We start from the raw sequence: 15,940 nt of genomic DNA on the forward strand, positions 1-15,940 counted from the left end.
ATGTAGTAAGTAGTCTTACATAATTAGGTAGGATTAATAGACCAATAATTTTCACTATGTTCATTCTGAACAAAATAATTTGCCAATCTTTATAAACATTCAATACAGTAATTTGGTATAAGAGAGAGAAAAATTATGATTAACCCATCATTCTGTTTAAAACCTCCTTAGAGAAACCTCATTTTTAGTTATGGACTATTACTAAGCCATGTGGAATCAAAATACTATACAAACACAGTTTTACCTTCTCTGCACTTCCATAAATTTTTGTCCATGTGAAAAAAAAATCTATTTCAAAATTCTTTTAAAAAAATAAGCTACCCACTTACTTGTGAGGAAGTTTTAAGTGTTGAAACAAATTATATTTTAACACTTGGGTACAAATCATGATCACTAACATAAAATCAAGTACAATTTAGTATCAAGTTTAAAATTATAAAAATGTCAAAATTTATATTGATTTCAACAATATATAAACAGGTGACTGAATCATTAGGTAAGATTAGTAACTCTGTACAACTAGATTTCCATTTGTGTTGGTACACTTTCATGGAAGTAGCTAACAAGAAAGCTACTCTACCTGTAAAACTGGATCTTTTTGTTAAAGACTGGACAAAATTCAGACATGGAGATGCATGATGGAGAGACTGGAATGTAGTGCAAGGGATAGAGACTGATGAAAATGAAAAAGAGGAAGAGGGACAGTTGGTGATAGAAGTAGATGTTGTAACTTTGGAAACCAAGATAGCCAATAGGGTGCAACCCAAAAAAGCATGACAAGAATTGGATCAGAGAAATCACCCTATGGAACAACTGTATGTGAAGGTACATATTAAGGTATTTGTGTAACCAATCCTAGCTGAAGACGTTGACTGTCAAACCCTGTGGATATGGAACAGGTAACCAAAAGAGGGACAACTTCATATTGAGACCTGTGTCAAAGACATATACTTGGGAAGAACTCCATTAATAGCAAAGATCCCTGAAAATGAGTTAATTTAATGACAACTCCATGGGATATATCCAGTCTGGTAATGACAAACAGTTCACAACTAGATTGACAGCACTCAGCACATGAATGCCATAAAATGAATGTGATGGTGTGCATGGACCCAGTGTCCAGAAACATAGATTTATGAACCAGGTTCCCTCTTGGTAGTTGATATGTGCATCCACTGTAAAGTTGTCTGAATGAACCATTACCAAGCACTGTTGAATGGCAAGAAGAAAGTAATGTAATGACAAACAAACAGCTAGAATTTTAAGAACATTGATCTGCAAGACAGTTTTATCCAAAGACCAACAACCCAAAGTATCCTGGTGATTGACCAAAGTCCACCATATATGAAAGGATGCATCCATGAACAGATGTATATCCAAATGCAGGGAAGAAAGTGACATGCCCATTGACGTATGGGTTTTGCCCAGCCACCACAGTAGATTGTCTTGCATAGAAAAAAGAAGGGAAGTGTTGGTGGAAAGAGAACACCAAGCAAGGTTCCATGGTTTGTGAATTAACCACTGCAGAGATCTTATATGGGCACAACTGAGAGGAATTACAGCAGTCATGGAAGACCACATCCCAAAAGCAATATCACCTCACAAGTAATAAGTGACTAAGCTGAGAAAGCACAGTGAACTAAGAGTTCCATGGAACATAGATGTAAAGGAGAAGTCAGAGAGCAACTGATGTTGATGTTGAAAAAGACCTCCAAGCGGATCTGATATTGGATGGGTTGGAGGCATGGCTTCTCAAATCTGATGAGCCAGTCCACTCGAGTTGCCACAGAAAGCAGTTGGTGAGTTCATCTGGATGACTCTTGCTTGGAATGAAGTAGATGGAACCAATTATCCATGTAATAAGGAAAATACATTTCAAGAGCATGAAGATGACAAGCAAACAGCTGTATAACGTAACAAAACAAGATCGAAAAAGAGTGCCTGAAATTGATAAGCCATAACAAGATGTACAAATCGAAGATTAGGACAAGACTAAAGTGCAATCAGAATGGAAAAGTAAGCATTGAAGGCCAATATTTTCATCATCCACAACCCTGGGGAAAATGCCCACATCAGGGTAAGAAAGACTCCAAGATGAAGTCAAGAAGTATGATGAAGTGGTTGAGGTGAGATAAACAGATGACCAGTTGTCAATCCCTTGTCTTCTTGAAGACAAAGAAAAGATGGGAGTAAGACCACCCACAAAGGATAGGGGAATTTGTTCAATTTCTTGCTACAAAAGTAAATCTTGAATATTCTCAGACATGTCATGGGATCACAAGGAGGAAAGAAAGGAGGTGGGAAAAAAAACTGGATAATAAATCCCTTTGACAGAACCTGTATAACCCATTGATCATCAACAAAGAGAAGCCAGTGGGGAATAAAACTCGCACAGCCAAGCTCCAACCAGACCCAAACTCTGCAGGGTACTGGTGAAGACAGATGTCACATTGTTGAGAAACTCAATGTAAAAAAGCTTCCAGATTAGAAGAAATAGGTAAGAGCTGGGAGGGTGAAGGATGAGAAATGGAAATAGGTAGCATGTGAGAATATGACTGAGACAAACAAGCTACAAATTTTGTAAAGGTTGACAGCTGGTGGGCTGATGTTGCCTGAGGCTTCATACTGTCAGGTCCATATCAAAGACATGACATCTGAGAAAAAAAGCAAGGTGCAAGCCCCTGATATACGTGGATGATAAATTCACTCAAGCCAATACCGAGTCTCTACCTACAAGGTCCCAACAACAAAGAAACCACATATGTAATGCTAGAGCCGAGGATAAAATGCAGAATAACTTGGAAGACAGAAGTTGAAGAGCAATATGCAGATAACCTCTTAGGATTTTTGTGGAGAACCTCTGATGGCAGATGTATGGAAGTTATATATCTCAGAAGGGTAGTTATGGTTAATAAAAAGGCAAAAATATTGGATACAAGTAAGATTAATATTAAATGTGGCAGATACCCCTCAAAAACATAACAATGAACCCAACAACTGCTCATTTAAAAATTGATAAGCCTGCCTGATGATAAAAAGGGTGTTCTGATCAGAACTCCTCAGGAGGCACAATATACTGATCTCCTCACTTAATTAAAAGACAGATTGATCTGCATAGACCCAAATATCTAGGAAGAGAGAAAATACCAAAAATAATTGAGAAGACTGCTCGTGCAACATGGAAGGACAAGGGGAATAAGAAAACGAGGAAAGGTATAAAACATTACAAACCAGTTACAAATTCTGTGAAGATCAAGTTAGGCTTAGGTAATTCCTCAAGCCTGGAAATGGAAAGGAACAACAAACTCTTTATTTGTTTTGAATTTCATACAAGGCTACATGAGGGCTATCTGCACTTGCCATGCCTAAATTAGCAGTACCAGACTAGAGAAAAGGCAGCTAGTCATCATCACCAATTATTGGGCTATTCTTTTCCCAATGAATAGTTAAATTGACTGCAACATTATTATGCTTTTAATGCTAAAATGGCAAACAGGTCTGATGGGATGGGAATTTGAACACATAGCCCTCAGATTGGAAGTTGAGCTCCCTAACCACCTGGCCAATATTGGGCTGTGTTATTCTGAATAATTTCAATAGATTCAGGAGATGCTTGGGCAATGACCCATATAGAATTCAACCTCCTATAAAAGCAAATAGATCTACTGTTGGGTCTCCTGCATCTGAGACAACATACTGGCCACTGTTGTGACCCACGAAATTGTTACACGAACTTTGGAATTCATAACTAAATAAATCTGTTAAAAATTATTGAGTGGACAAATATAGTGACAATAATAAACTGGGACAAACAAAATTAGAGAGAAAAATCAACTTCTGTTGAAAATTGAAGTAACTGTCATATGGGAATCACCATGCACACAAAATAAGATATCTGTACTCAAATGCTGCCAAATGAAAAGTGAAGATTTGATAAAGGAGTGTATAATGAGTATCATGCATCACATGAGCATCTCATGCTACTATTGGTTAAGAGATGACATGTTGATTTACACAAGAGACACATTGGAATATAGTAATTCCAGAAGGGGGAAGGGAGAGTACAAGGCTTGTAGCATGCATATACAGGACAGCAATGAACGAGAATAGCTAATCTTGCAAGAGGAGGTAAGTGCTGTATTGGGATTTAGAATTATGTAAAAATGTCCTAAAAAGAAAAGTAACAAATGATCATTCTTTAATGCATGAAATAGTCACACTTCTTTCCTCTAATGAGATTGTAGTGTTTTTGGTACCAACATGCTTATGGAATAATACCAACTTATGTAAGGAATGACATGAAGGACTAAACAAGTCATTTAGATATTAGACAGCTTATGTTATTTTACTCGATGTTTTGGTGAAAAAGAAGCACTGAAAAGTGACAGGTATCATTAAAGTACCAAATAAAAATAAGGGGTTTGTATCACAGATTGAGAAAACATACACCAATAGAGCTCACAAAAGTCTGATGAACAATATTACACATAAACCACTAGGTAAAGATCCTACATACAAGGTAGATTATAAAGCACAGGGCATTTTGAAAACAAAAGGAAAAGAAATCCAAAATTCTAAACTCCTTAAACCTAATTCTAAAATAACTGATGTTTCTGGTCTATCTAACCATCATAAAGGAATACATGTATGAACCATTATATCATAATACAACTCACCCATGAAGTTTTTTTTTTTTTTTTTTGAACATATATTAAGAACAAAAGATTTTTTTTTGGGGGGGGGGACTTGCTACAATGCTTTCTAATGATATTAGTTCTTTCACTTTTGAGTCTGAATTATTATCTCTTTTAGTACCAATAGAATAATTAACGTATTTGTGCTGTTAGGTGATAATTTTGTGAATATTCCGAATTAAAATGTATCTCTTAATATAGTTAACATATGCTCAATTTTGCACTTTCTCATAACTGTTTACTTACCTAGTATGAAAAAACTATTCTAACTGTTGACTTCTAAAGTAGACAACACTGATATTTTTTGAAATTTGGTACAATTAAGTGAATATCCTACTTAATATTTATAAACTTTTAAATTACTTCAGTCAACTTATGAAATTATTTACTTGGAATACTCTCACATTACTAAAACTTTACCATATCTTAATATTCTAATGTCAAAATAACATAAGGACATATTTTATCTTCTATATGTCATAAACCCAGGGCTTACTCTCTACACTCAACTAATAAAGTGGTTTAATCCTTGGAAAGTTATACAATACTGACCCTGTATGCACCAAAAAAATTTAAATTACAAGTCAGAAGAGGTCTTAAATCCCTTTCACTATACAACTATCTAATCATGTTTATTGAAATTAATCTAGTGAATAAAAACAAAAAAAAATAAACTATACAACTTGTTATATAATTAGAGCTTAATGATTAGCTTAATATCAACATTTACCTCAGCATCAATTAAAACAGCAGTCACAGTTATGATTAAACTGATTAATGTAAGGAAAATAATCAACTAGCATTTCATCTTAATACTTTTTGATTATTTCAACTATTAAGTAATCAATATTATAATTACACAGATTAATGCCATGAAAATGATGAAAATTTAATACTTCCAACTATTACTCTTTTTGATTATTCCAACTAATCAAGTGATCAGAATATTTCTATTATGATTATTGTTACACACAAAGCTACAAAATGGAGTGTCTGTGCTTTTTCCATTACAGATACTTAAACTCCATTTTTGTTATTAAATATTTTTGCCACTTCATGTTAAACTAATTAACTAGTTAGAAAATATTATTGATGAACTAGCAAATTCCACTAATTGCTTTGCTTTACATACAGTTTCAACACAGTTAAGGACATTATCCCCTAACAAACATACAAATCAGTTAAAAACATATCTTGAAAACTATAAAATTTCTCTTTTGGACAATTCCCTATATTAGCAACAATGTAACAGTGATGAAAAAAATCATTCATTGCATCACTATTTCAATGACTAAGAAAAATATAGAACAATAGTCCTATTTCATCCATTTTCAACCAACAAAATGTATCAAAACAAGACTGATTAGTTATAAAGCAAGGAAAACCAAAACAATAACAAAAACCTTGTTTATTGTGCAACATTCTCTGTATATGGTGAATACTATATTGACGAGACAGGCAAAGAACTTCATTCCAGGGTTTCAAAACATGGTATGGCCACACACAAAAGGTGACAACAATGTTACTAGTACTTTGGTAAGAATTTATTAAACAACTTGGTGAAAAGTGAACACCACTAAAGTACTGAAAAACAAAACATTCCTATAAAGAATAATTCACACAACAAATCAGTTCAATCCAATCAGAGTGGATATTTAAGTTTAATAAAAAATCAGGGGTGGTTAATAAATTAGAGTTAAGTCTCTTAGTCCCTTACTTTACTCATGTGATAATTCAGAAATCATGACAATTAATGTTTGGGAGAAAGTGTAGTAACTTCCATGGTATTTCAGTTTTACTATGATGACTTGCTGTGATCAAGCGAGAGGAGAGGCCAAGAAGCAATATTTATTAATAAATTTAAACTACCAGTGAATTTAAATTGGAGTTGGCTTATTTAAAATTTATAATTACTATAGCATCACCTTTTCCTTAATCTGCAATTGCAGTAATATCATAATACAGTTTTCTTCTGTGAAAGTAAAAGCATTGTTCATAAGTCATAATTATGGATGATTTTAATTTCAGGCATAGATTGGGAAATGCTAGAATCAAACCATGACAGAGAAGGGTTTTTGGAAACTGTTCAGAATGACTTACTTCACAAATTAGTCAAGAAACCTACTAAAAACAATGCTATATTATATTTACTGTTAACTTTGAATAGAGAAATGATCATAAGGGTAAAAACTAGGGAACATCTGGGTGCAAGTGGTCATTGCTCTGTTAGATTTAATATTTGCTGTATATGGAGATAAAATATTTTAGTTACACATTTCAAAAAAGCAAATTTTGAAGAGATGTGACAAGAATCATCTGTTGTGAATTGGGCAGCTGAGTTGCTTGGAGACACTGGTCAGATGTGGAAAATTTTAGTATTTGAGGTAAAGAAAAGGGTAGCTATAAGTAATAAACCAGGTTAAGCTCACAAACAGTGTAAGAGATGAAAATAAAGAAAAATATCATATTTAAGAATTTAAATTGACTGATATGAAAGGAAATTTAGAAGATTACAGAAAGTCAAGTAAGTTGGTGAAACAGGAAATTAGGACATCAAAAAGGATGTATGAGAAAAGGTTGTCTTGAAATGTAAAAACTAACAGCAGACTTCTTTGAATACATTAAGAGTAAACATTTAGGGATAATAAAGAAAAGCAAATACGTGATGTTTATGAGATGACTGGATTGTTAGATTTTGCTTTTATCTTCAAGTTTTTACTAACAAATATTTAAGCAGTATTCCACATCTTGAACAGTTGATAAATGGAAATCATATCAAACAAGGTAACTACATTATGTGCTGGTTTAGAAAAATTGGAAAGTTTTTTTTTTTAAAATTATACTGGGTCAAATAGTATTTCCACAAGGGTTTTGAATGAGGTTAAAGATTGAATATGTGAACCACTTACTACTATTTTTTTTTGTCAGTCCTTGAATAGTGAGCAGGTACCAAAGAACTGGAAGTTAGCTAATGTTACTCCTCTTTTCAAAGGAGTTGATAAAAATTGTCCCAGTAATTATAGACGCACTAGTTTTACATTAGTTGCAGGAATCATTTTGAAAACCTGTTAGAAAATGCTTTGCAAAATCATTTTATAAAGTTTAGAATTTTATTGGATGGTCAACATGACTTCACAAAGGGAAAGTTTTGCTTTACAAATCTTTTGACATTTTTTGAAAAGGTTACTGCTTATGTAGATGAAAGCAAAGGTGTAGATTTGGTGTATCTGGATTTTAAGGAAATATATGACAAGGTACCATATAAAAGGCTTGTAAAACAAATTCTCTCAACAGGTGTGGGGAATAAGCAAACTGGATATAAGAGTGGCTGGATGGAAAAATCAGAAGATTATTACTGTGTTCAGTCAAACTGGATTAGTGTCACAATTGAAGTATCTAAGGGCTCAGTCTTAGGATCTTCACTTTTTTTGATTTACATCAATGACAAAGATGAAGGAATATTCAATAAATTACTTAAATTTGTAGATGATGTTATGGTTTTAGGTGTTGCTCTGTGAAAAAGATGTGTTTGATTTATTAAAGGGTTTAGATCATTTAATGAGCTAAGCAAATAAATGGTAGATAGGTTGGTTGGTTGGTTGGTTGATTTAGTGTCTTATGGCACAAAGCTGCTAGGCTATCTGCGTCAAACGTCAGGTAAAATGGTAAAAATAAATTATTTGCAGTAAAATACATAAAAGGAAATGAAGGTAAAACAAAACAGCATTGAAAAACAGAAAAAGCATAAAACCAATGATGACACCTAGTATTCTCTTTGTTAAGAGAGAAAGAAGAGTAAGAGAAGTTGCAAAGGACTTTCTCTAGCAAAATGGTAATGATCATAACATGTCAGATAGACTAACAGGTAAGTACAAGAACCACCATCAGTCACCTGAAGTTGGCCTTTCCAGTCCTGGTTCTGGGTTATGTGTCATAACAGCCAATATCAAAAGGTAAAGTAATAAAAGTGTTAAAAGACATGTAGAAAAATTGTAATAATAATTTGCCAAATGTCCAGTAAAAAGGTAAAAGTAAAGTAAATGTAGTAAAATTCATAAAAGGAAATGAAGGTAAAAACAAAACAGCAATTAAAAATATAAATGGCATAAAACCAATGTTGACATCCAGTCTACAAAGTTGTAAATGACTTCATGTAGCATAATGGTAATGATCATAATCTGCCAGGAAGACTAACAGGTAAGTATAAGAACCACCGTCAGTCACCTGAAGTTGGTCTTTCCAGTCCTGGTTCTGGGTTATGTGTCATAAGAGCCATTATCAAAAGGTAAAGTAATAAAAGTGTTAAAAGACATGCAGCAAAATTATAATAACAACTCGCCAGGACAACTAACAAGTAGTTCAAACGGATAGTTCAAACAGCAGCGTTAGTCACCTGAAGTTGGCCTTTCTAGTCCTCATGTCGAGGTATTTAATGTTATGGCCATTTTCCAATTTCAAATCGAACTAGAGAGATTGAGACTCTTAAAAGGGAACCACAATTAAAAAGGTGTAATGAATAAATATCAAACACTTAAATGACATTAAAAAGATTAATTAAAAAACTAAAAACTTTATCAAGGTGGACAGTGTCACCATCACCAATAACACTGTCTAATATTACAGACAAATACTGGGACAGAATGTGTTTAAAATAGTGCTGTCGTTGAGCATCGTAATGATGGCAAGAAAGTAAAATGTGGCTTACAGTGATTTGAGTGTTACACAAACTATACACCGGTGCAACAGTTCCAGATAAAAGAAAACAATGAGTTAAAAAACTGTGACCAATGCGTAGTCTAGTTAGAACAACTTCCTCCTTCCAATCCTAGACGGCCAAAGTCCAACATAGGGTTTTATTTGGAAAAGCTTGTTGTCCCGTTGCCCACTCTAAGTTGACTGCCAGCTGGCACGGAGCCAAACCTTGAATACAGGACCATAGTACATGTATGGAATAGGCACAGTGGTGATAATGCCAGAGCAGATAGATTTAGCTGTTGTGTCTGCAACCTCGTTCCTGCGAATACCAACGTGGCCTGGTATCCAGATAAACTGGATAGAAGTAGATGTTAATGAGAAATGGGCCAGTCGGTTTTGAATATCAGCAAGAACAGGGTGTGGGCCAACGTGAAGCGATTCCAGGGCCAGAAAAGAACTAAGCGAGTCAGTATAAATAGTGCAGTTGAAGTACTGCTTAGCTTCAATATGATCCAGGGCAAGAGATATGGCGTACAGTTCAGCAGTGAACACAGAAGCTGTAGAGGGGATTCTGCGCACAACCACCGAACTGCAACAAACCATGGCAGAGCCCACAGAGTTACCTGATTTAGAACCATCCATATAAATTGGAATGGATTGTTTGAAAGATGTTCAGTAAATAAAAGATGACTTAAAGAAAGATTACATTTGGGGACAGTAATAAGCTATGGTGGGATGGGCTGACTAGTGGAATCTGCAATGTTATCCAAGGACAGACCCAATTCATCCAATTGCATCTGGATGCGAAGACCAAAAGGAGCAATGGCAGATCGTCTGTTCTGAAAAAGTATGGCCCGTTGAGGAAGGAAAACACATCCTCAGGTGGGATGCTTTGGTAAGGAACGAAGTTTAGAAGAATAGAGTAAAGACAGTTACAAACGGCAAAGATGCAGAGAAAATTGATGAGATTCTACATACAAGCTTTGAACTGGGGAGGTGCAAAAAGCCCCAGTCCAGAGTCGAAGTCCTTGATAATGAATGGGGTCCAGCATCTTTAAGGCCAAGGGTCTGGCAGAGCCACAGACCATTAGATCCATAGTCGAGTTTCGATCAAATAAGAGCACGATACATCTTTAACACAGAACATTGATTCGCTCCCCAACTGGTGGTAGAGAGGACACAGAGGATGTTCAGTGCTCTTTGCATTTGACCCATAGCTGCTTTAAGTGTGGTATAAAGATCAACTTACGGTCAAAGAGAAGCCCCAAGAACTTGGTCTCAGGGACCATTGGCAGCAAAACTTCACCAATACAGAGTTCAGGGTCAGGGTGAATACCCTGTTGGGGGGAAAAGTGCATGCAAACGATTTTAGAGAGAGAAAAATTAAAGCCGTTTGCAGTAGTCCACTTCATTACATGATTGAAGGGAGTTTATAGTTGCCGCTCAATACATCTCATGCTCGACGACTGACATGAGATGTGAAAGTAGTCGACCTAGAGTCCGTTTGCAACAGTGAGAGGGAGTTGTTCAGTGATGGCATTAATTTTTATACTGAAAAGTGTGACACTCAGAACACAGCCCTGAGGGACCCCAAGTTCCTGTAGAAAAGAATGGGAAAGTGTTGAAACCACATGAACTTGGAATCTCGTGTTCATTAAAAAATTTTAATAAACATGAGCAAATGGCCACATAACCCATATATATGGAGGTCTTGCAAAATGCTATACCTCCATGTTGTGTCACAAGCCTTCTCAATGTCAAAGAATATTGATACAAGATATTGTCATTTGAGAAAGGCTTCTCTGATTGATGTTTCAAGTAGTCGAATTAGGTGGTCCATGGTGGAGGGCTGTCATCAAAACCCAAACTGGGTGGGCAAGAGGAGGTTGTTTGATTCGAGGAACCAAATAAGACGAGTATTAACCATCCTCTCTAAGGTCTTACAGAGACAGCTCATCAAAGAAATTGGACAGTAGTTTGAAGGAATCTTGGGATCTTTCCCAGGTTTAGAGAGAGAAAGATAATAGCCTAGCACCAGGTGTAAGGAAAAACATTCTCCTGACAGGTGAAAAACAATAAGAAGAATATCAAGAGAAGCAGGAGAGACATAGCACAGCATGTCATAGTGTACATCATCAGGTCCAACAGATGTACTGCCAGACCGATGAAGGGCCATTTTCAGTTCCACCAGTGTAAAAAGATGATAACAGTCACAGAGACAGTCAGTTCAAAAGGAGAGAGGTGAACGCTCTGCCCGAGTCTTGATGGCCAGGAAGATGGAGGAACAAAAAGAAGTGCGAGATACCCAGCAAAAGCTTTCACCTAGAGTATTGGCAATGCTCAAGACATCAGCCACCTCTTGGCCTTCAGAGAATAAGATCGAAAGGGGGACAGAATTGTAGTGCCCACTGACCTTTCGAACCCTGTCCCATATGACCTTGCAACTGGTGGTAGAAGATATGCTAGTTGTGAACTGAATCCAAGATTTCTAGCTTTGACGTCTTACCCACCTAGCATGTGCACGGGCCCATTGGAAAGCGATGAGGTTTGAAAGTGTGGGATATCTACGGAAAGTATCCCAGGCGCATTTTTGAGCTTTCCATGCCATGTGAAAGGCAGGATTCCACCACAGACAAGGATATTGTGGAAAACTTGTTGAGGTTTTAGGATTACACTGAGCAGCTGCTTGTATAATACAGTCAATTACCGCTGTTACACAGTCATCTATTGATGGCTGACTGATGATGGTATGAAAATTAGTGGAAGAACCAGTATTGAAAAGAGAAAGGTTGTGATCAGAGAGCATACACTCTACAGAGCAACCCTTCCTATCAATAACAGCACTTCCCCAGAGGGGATGATGTCCATTAAAGAACCCCAGGATTATAAAGGGAGATGGCAACTGTTCAACGAAAGCATCAAGGTCTAATTGATCATGTCTCTCTCCAGGGAACAGGTAGAGAGAACAAACAGTGATGGTATGTCCCAAATAAACACAGATGGCTACGGCCTCCAAGGGTGTGTGTTGAGTGACAAAGATAGGGTGGCACATGCTGATCAACCAACAGTGTTTTGATGTCATCCAAATTAGAACTTAAACCTCAACAGTTCCATTGTATCAAGGTGGCCATTTTTAATGATGGGTAAGCAAAGTGGCTGGAGAACCCTTCTGTTTACGGGCACATGCTGATCAACCAACAGTGCCACCCATCCATGTACTCGTCCATCACACAGCCTGTCATTTCTGTACAGAGAAAGGTGACTGTATTGGCAGGAGAAATGTTGTAAAAAGACCTCCAGGATTCACAATCATGTTTTGATGTCATATTAGATGTAAACCTTTTCCATTGTATCAAGGTTTATATATATATATATATATATATATATGGATATATTTATACTATACACAGTTGAATAACTGTCCTTATTCGAGGTACATAATTACACTAGGATATTACATAATTCCACTTTATATATTATACAGTTGAATAATTAAGATGTTTTTAGATTTACACTAATACCACAGAATTCCACTGATTTATTATGCTTAGTAACCTGATGTTTTTAATTTGTACAAAATTATAGACTTAGTATTTTGAGATCACAAGCATCTAATTTTAAACAATGCAGCATTCAAACTACCATGTGACTCACTAAAATCTATATTCAGATGTGTTCTTTTAATACTTTCTTGTAAGTTAAGAAATTAACTTATATTTATAAGTCTGAATTATATTATACAATTTAATTGCAAACTTACTATCATAAATTCACAAAATAGTAGTCCAATAACATTTTGAATGCAAGTAAACTATTTCAATGACATGGCATTTGACTTGTAATGAGAGTTAATTATGTGTTACTGTTGTGGTCTGAAGGCTCTCTTTTACCTTCTCATATCTATAAAACTACATATTTTTAATGAAGCATACTCAGAAAAAAATGTTTGATATTTCTGTGTACATGTTCTGCATACACATTTATATAGACAAATATGATGTAAAAAGATATATAGTTCCATTAATCTTTTATTTGGGACAAAGATTACATATCATAGCTATTACTTTGTAATATTAAGCTCATACTTGCTTGATCCTCTCTTTCATTGCTTCCATAGGGTGTAAATCATACTTCAAAGGAGGCACAGATACTTGAGCAACTTAGTATAAGTTGAAGTTTTATCTCAAATCAATATGTATAATCAAAAAGCCCACTGGAGGCCTGATGAGCCTTGGTACTGAGCAAAAAACCTTGTTGGTACTTGATATTAGTAGGTATAGTAGTTGAAACACTTACATTCTTCTTTATTTCACTGTAGGTTTTCATAATATGTAATTTAGAACTGTGAGATACCAGGAACTTTTGTTCTGACTTATTATCAAAACATATTACTGTTTCAACTTTCATCTACTGTAGACCTTTCTTTCCTATGCTTTAATGGAAAAAGTTGCACAAATTGTAGAAATACCTGGTACTGATAGAGCTTCAACAATTTTATTTGCCAAATAATTTCTGTTCTTTGTTTACACAATCCTATACTGCTCGTGTTAACCAGCAAAGTTTGACCTACAGGTCAGTACTTGCATGGCATTACACTGAAATGAAGCTTATAATAAATCTTAAACCTTTCTTTACTGTCTTAGATGTGTTTCCAGTAAGAAATGTAACATAAGGTCTCATTATGTGCTGTAAACATGTGAACTGCAGTATTCACATACACTAATTTCCAGAAGGTAAGTTACAAGCAAATTGCAATAAGCAGCAAATTCATAAAACATCTTTCAAAGAATAAAAAGCACAGAACACTATAAGGCTGATAATAAATCTTTAACAGCTTCACAAAGGGTTAAGTAAAATATATGGTTATATTTTGACTGTACACCTTATTTGCCACACTTGGCTGTTGATAAGGCTCTTCCTTCAGTACCATAGTTTAGAGGTTGGCAAGGCACATTCAAAGTGACATAGATACTATAACATATACACAATATGCCACATAACATACCTAAGACAAAGGACCATTTGTGCCTTGAAGGTTATCCTTAAACACCCACCCTTAAGAAAAGTGAAAATGTAATCCTAAATTTCTTTCTTTAGAAACTGTTAATTTTCAAGTCCACTAAAATGCTGGCTTCCTCTACTGCCAATAGCAATTCATCCCAAAATATTTTATTAAGATAAGGAAAACATAATGCATATAATATTCCAAGTTGAGTGTTGATAGTGAGGAAAAACTGTTTTACTAATCTTACTGGCTTGATGTACAGTATACTGGGAATGCTACACATGTGCAGTTCTAAAAATATACAAAGTTTTCAATTATTCTCAATAGTTTTCACCACCCCTATTACAAGAGCTGTTTCAGCATCAATAGGCTCTAACTAGTGATATGTCTAACTATCAGAGATTATCACTTCTTCAATTTGTAATTAATGGTTACAAATATATCCTGGAATTTATTAGTTTTACTATTACTCAGTGCTAGCAACAAAAGAATAAACATTTTATGACTTCTGAAAGTAACAAAATAAGTGAGCATACACTTAAAACATAGACAGAGCAGATAGGTTCCAGTTTTATTTTTCTAATACTGTCATGGGGCATTAAAATAACGGATAAGTTGCCATCAACAGTAGTGTAGGCCTACACTTCACTTGTATAAACAGGCAAATCAATGCTTTCCTTAAAATAAAGGATTTTATTTTTTACTATTTTCAAGCGTGGTTGTGCAGAGAATTTAACTCGTAACTAAAGGACCAAGTAGCCCATTGTACTTGTATTTGTATTCCTGATGTTATAACTTGCATCTCGTAATTGAATCAGAATTAAGATTTTCGTACAATTTTAACTTCTATCCCTACCACTCAGTAATATTATTTGTATTAATTTATTTAGCATTTAAAATTTAAGTTTCAAGTGCATGCGCATGTAAGGGTAAATAAAACGATTTTATATTTTATCATAAGTAGAACTAAAATCAAACACAGTAATACGTATATAGCATTAACAACTTAAATTTTAATAAAAAATAAAATTTAAAAATTACTTAGCTAAAAGCGTTACATAAAAATTAAAATACTAACAAGTTGGGTACCAACTAAATAACCAAACGTTGAACTTGAAGCTAAAACATATAAAAGTTAAATATCAAAGACACACTTATAAAAACACAAAATAACCAGGAATAACAAACAAAATATTAATGTTATTAGTTTAAATTGCATTAGTTACAATCCAAATTATATGCTTACCATTCACGCTCAATATTTGCGTTTCTTATTTCAAGATCATGATTCTAAAAATGCATCATGGGTATTAATGTAACTTGACGCATACTTTGACACATTTATCAAAAAAAAAACTTAATATAAACCCATAATGAGTCTTCCTTCTGTATTGATTAAGTAATACATATTTATGAATAACAAAAAAAGATAAAAATAATACCAACTGCAGACTAAAAGAATATTTTACTTATGATATATTAAATAACAACAATTATCAAACGGCATTTTTTCTCAATATGTATAAAAACGCAAAGGAGAGTATCG

The 15,940-nt window shown here is 34.7% G+C and overlaps 1 protein-coding gene across 1 annotated transcript in view; it reads right to left on the minus strand.

Annotated features, from left to right (window-relative positions):
• LOC143255759 (uncharacterized) overlaps positions 1-15,726 on the minus strand; it is a 29,146-nt gene extending 13,420 nt beyond the window's left edge. The window contains exon 1 of the mRNA XM_076511937.1: positions 15,641-15,726. The gene's annotated coding sequence lies outside the window, so the exon portion shown is untranslated. The remainder of the gene's footprint in view (positions 1-15,640) is intronic.
• Positions 15,727-15,940: the final 214 nt, after the last annotated feature.

This window comes from Tachypleus tridentatus, chromosome 7 (assembly GCF_004210375.1).
Source record: "Tachypleus tridentatus isolate NWPU-2018 chromosome 7, ASM421037v1, whole genome shotgun sequence".
NCBI classification, from domain to species: Eukaryota; Metazoa; Arthropoda; class Merostomata; order Xiphosura; family Limulidae; genus Tachypleus; species Tachypleus tridentatus.